Consider the following 4,565-nt stretch of genomic DNA (forward strand, 5'->3'; position numbering starts at 1 on the left):
TTGACACCTGATGCACTGGGAGATTTGAAGAATGTCCAGCAAACTCCTGTGGGGGACAAGCACAGAGGGCTGGGCTTGTGTCTTCAGCTGGAATTAACCTTTGGGCAAGTGACTGGTGAAATTCCCAAATTTCTCCGGCTTCTTTTGCCCATCTGGCTCCAGATCTGGATCTGGTGCTCCGTCAGTTCTTATGATGCTTCTCCCTCCTGGATTTCCAGAGTGAAGCTCATGCAGAGCTGAGCCTGTACACGACTCGAGTTCAGAGAAAGTCAGATTTGAAAAGCTGTTTTGACATCGAGATGCTGAGATCTGAGCTCCAGGCAAACGTTCAGAAGAGCCTGAGGAGAGGAGAGACCTGAATCTTAAGGAGGATTAGATGTCTAATCATTTACCACAGACAGGGATGTGCTGTAAGACAGGCAAAGACTCCCCAAATCTCCCTCTCCTGGTGATCAAGTCCTCAGTTAAACTGAGGCCCAAACAATGGAAGAGAAGGTGTGAAGTTGTCTTCTCCTGCTTGGCGGGTCTGGGAGACCAATGGGGGAGAAATGATCTTAGAAATGCTGAGGGAAATAAAAATATGAAGCCTGTTATACTTTTAAGTCCCTTTTATCTCTCATCCTCTCAGAGTTAGTTCCCTGCCACAGGCACTGTCTGTGTGCAAATGTTCCTTTCCCACAGAGCAAACCCTTCTCTGGTGGTGCTGGAGCTCAGGAGGGAGCTCTGAGCACCACAGAGGTTTCTTGTCCCTCTCCATCCCACGGGCAGCTTTGCTTCCTTGTGTCCTGTGATTTCCTGGTTATTTGCTGTGCGTTTTCCTGCATGGTGTGGTGCAGACTTTGGCCCTGCTTGTTGATGCATTTTCTGAGCTGGAAACCTCATTTTTGAGCTACCTGGGACTGAGCTCAGCTTGCTCCTGCCACATCCAGCAGCTGGGTTTCGAGTCATGATCCACCTACAAAGGAACCAAGTTCAAGAGGAACAGAACGAGCACACCAGCTCCTGGTCCCCTGGGGCTCACTTGGGGTGGGGAGGTGACGTGGGGAAGGTGCTGAGCAGGGACTCCCAGCTCCTGCTTTCCCTCCCTGCCCTGCTGGGGGCTCTGAGCACTAATCCATTCCCCTTTCCTCAATTCTGGCCATTTCAACCGATTCTTTAAACACCACCCTTGGTCTGTCGTGGCCTGGGAGAGGCCTGGGAGAGCTGTGTGGTGCTGTGGGATTGGGATGGCTCCAGCCTGGGAGGTCTGTGCAGCCCCTCGTGCCAGCCTGGGGGCTTTGCCAGCAGCGTCTCCCCTGCAAGGGGTGAGCTCAGGGTCTCTCTCTTGCTCCACGTTTGTGCAGCAGCTGAGGGGAATTGGCCCTGGGGGTTTAGGACACTGAACAATGCCATGATCAGGACTTTCATAGGAGGAGCTGTACCTTCAAAAGTCCTCTTTTGCCTTTGCTCACTCTCTTATTCTTGATAAAAAGTATCAGAGCATCTTCCTTGTGGCTTTTGCTCAAAGCCGTTCTACATCCTCTGGCAGACCTGAGCACCAGCTTTAACAATTTCCTCTGCCTGCATGGCAGCAGGGCTTTCCTCCAGCACAGCTGGTGCAAAATGAGAGCAAGGAGAGCAGAAATCCCTGGCCAGGAACACCTTGGGAAGCTGCTTTTCTTGGCCCGAAGCTCTGGACCTTCCTGTGGGCTGGAAGGAGATGTACAGCCTGTGTTGTTTGTTTCTTTTTAAAGGAAATGTGGTCCTGGGAGCTGCTCTGCTGGGCAATGCCCTGGGCCCAGAGCCTCGAGATGGGATGGAAGAGGCTCCTCTGTTCCTCAGTCAGGAATTCTGAGTAAATAACAGCCTTCCTGCAGTTCCTCAGCTCACCTGGACACAAGTGGGCTTTGCCCTTCCCTCTGAGCCACTCCAGGTGTAGGGCAGGATCCAGGGAAGTCACGGCATGGTGGGAGCCCTTTCGTCTCTTAAAGGCTGAAATCTCCTTTCCTGCTGCTCGTTTTGCAAACGTCCCCGCTCTGTCCTGCTCAGGGGTTGTGTCCCTGAATTTTAGCCACTGTCCCTCACACTGGAAGCGTGTGCTGCTGCCTCTGGAGCACAGCAAGCTGGAAATCCACCTTGTGATTTAACCAGAAACCCCTCCAGAGGTGGATCCAGGCTGTCCCAGCAGCTCCAGGGAGCTGCCCTGCCAGGGCAAACAAACAGTGCCACGGGTGCCTGCCATGATCCAAGCGTCCCAGTCATCCGGCAGGAAAACTCCTGCAATTCCGGGCCATTTCCTCTGCTCCAACTGCACCTTGCCAGATGGAAGTGCTGCTCCATTAAGCCCAGTCATCTGCCTCAGGCTTGGGATGCAGGTGAAAGTCCAGGGAAACGCTTGGTTGCCTGGCAAAGCTGCTCGGGGAGGAGGAAGGCTCCTCGCTGAGCAGTGCTGGAGAGCAGAGTGATTCACTCACCTCTGTCTTCGGGGCTTGCGAGGAGGAGTCACTCATGACCGAGTCCTTTTTTAGAATTTTCCATGGAATGCTCTTTGCTCTCCCATAATGGGAGATTATGGATGTCTGACCTGTTTCGGTGCTCTAAATTTTTTGCTTTCTCTTAACTCCCCTGCTTTTCTCCTAATCTTGAAAAGCCCAACTAAACCCTGACGCTTCCCCTCTCAAAGCCGAATAATTAATCCTCGCAATCGCGATCTCCTTCTCTTCTTTAAGGCTTTCAGTGCTTAAGGTTTGCGTGATCTTCCTTAGGGTGTGAAAGAGAAAGCAATCCAGGGAAAAAGCCCTGAGCATGCAGATTGAGGAAAGGGCAAACTGGTTGAACAGAGCATCCTCATGATACACTCACATCATTTTCTCGCTGTCACGAACACCCCCACCACCCTGGCTGCTGATTTCACTGCAGTGCTGTGGTGGGGAGTTTGTTCTGGGAGAGGCAGAGTGGTTTGGTGGCTGTAGGAAGAGGGAAGGGGACGTGGAGGTCAGGATTTTCCCTGATTCTCAATAAGACCTGATGCAGAACCCAACATTTTTTTATTTTTCACCTTTTCAGAGCTGTTGTGTCATCCATCCATCCCCCTGGTCTCGTAAGCACAGGAGGATGAAGATTTGTGGAAACCAATGTATTTTTTTCTCCAGATGCTGATTTCTGTCTGAAGAGGTGAGGGATTATTGAAAAGGGCGTTTTCTCTTCTAGTGGTCACTAAGAAGAAGTCAGGTTTTCCACTGAAAAAGGATGTAGGAGATGTAGTGGCCAGAAGCAGAAAAGTGAAAAATTAAACCACTAAATAAGTAAGTTTAATAAGAATGGGACGACTAAATAAATCAGCTGGAGGAAACTTGGCTTTCAGCTGAAAGATAAATCCATCATAGAATGAAATGCAGTGAGGATAAAAATGTTTTTTAGGGAAAATTTTAAAAGAAGAAGAACTCCCTGCACCCTCCCTCTCCGTCCACGAAATAAGGGAACTTTCCCATTCGTGTGGATCAGCTCAGCAGTGCTCAGGGGTGAAGACTCCTAGGAGGAAACACTCGTTCGAATCCCTGCCCGAGGTCTGTAAAAAAATGAACCACTCCAGCATCTGTCTCCGGGCAAAGTTTTTCCCAAAGACTCCAGCACTCAGCTTAATCTGCAAGTCCCAAACCTGGGGTGGGGAAAACGATCTTTTATTGCATCGCCAGCAAGGGCAGGGGAAGGCAACCTCCAGACCGGAGCTGCTTCTCGCTGCCCCGGTCCCCCAGGGCTCGCAGAGCCCTGTCCGTGTCCGGGGCTGGTGGTTCCTGCTGCGTGCGACCCTGGAGGCAGCAGGATGTGATTCACCTCCTTCCCTCGCTGTTCGCCGTGTGTTAGAGCCGCTCCCGGCTCCCCTCGGCTACCGGTGCTGCCTCCGGGAGCGGCTCCTGGCTGTGCTGCAGTGTGCGAGCCCTTCAGACACCCAGCCCCGGCGCAAGGAGCCGGTTTCTTCCGGAGAGTCACCCTTTGCGTCTTGCCAGGCCTTATTTGTGTCACTTGTGGCTGCAGCCAGGGCTCTGCCTGGCTCCTGAAGCCAGCAGATGTTATTGCTCCAGGCTTGCCTGGTCGGTGGGTTGGTTTTGCACGGAGACAGCTTGGATGACTAAGGCAAAAACCACATCAGCGGCAGAGTCCAGGCTTTCCTTGCTGTGGAGGAAGTGAAAATGTCCCCCTGTTGACAGCCCTGACTTCTTCGGAGGGTCCCTTGTCAAAGTTAATAGTTTCTATCCCAAATTTAGCCTAAATGCAAAAGCATTTCCTCGCCAGCTACCGCAGTGACTGTTGCCGTGCGGCGCTCCAGGAACAAGGAGGAGTTATCTCCCTGACTTGTGCTGGAGGGAAGCAACAGAGGGTGCTGGAATAAACAGGATTAAAGGATTTCATCCATAAATACGGGATTAAAGGTATCCAGCGCTCTGCAGGAGTAATTCAAACCAAGGAGAAACAAAGTAAGTTGTGCAGAAGGGCGCAGCTCTGCTCGCGGCCAGCCCGTGCCGCACATCCCCGCACCGACCCAGCCCCGGGAGCGCCGCGGGGGCCGCATCCCCCGCCCCGCACCC

The sequence above is a fragment of the Corvus brachyrhynchos genome, unplaced genomic scaffold (assembly GCF_000691975.1).
Source record: "Corvus brachyrhynchos isolate BGI_N302 unplaced genomic scaffold, ASM69197v1 scaffold305, whole genome shotgun sequence".
NCBI classification, from domain to species: domain Eukaryota; kingdom Metazoa; phylum Chordata; class Aves; order Passeriformes; family Corvidae; genus Corvus; species Corvus brachyrhynchos.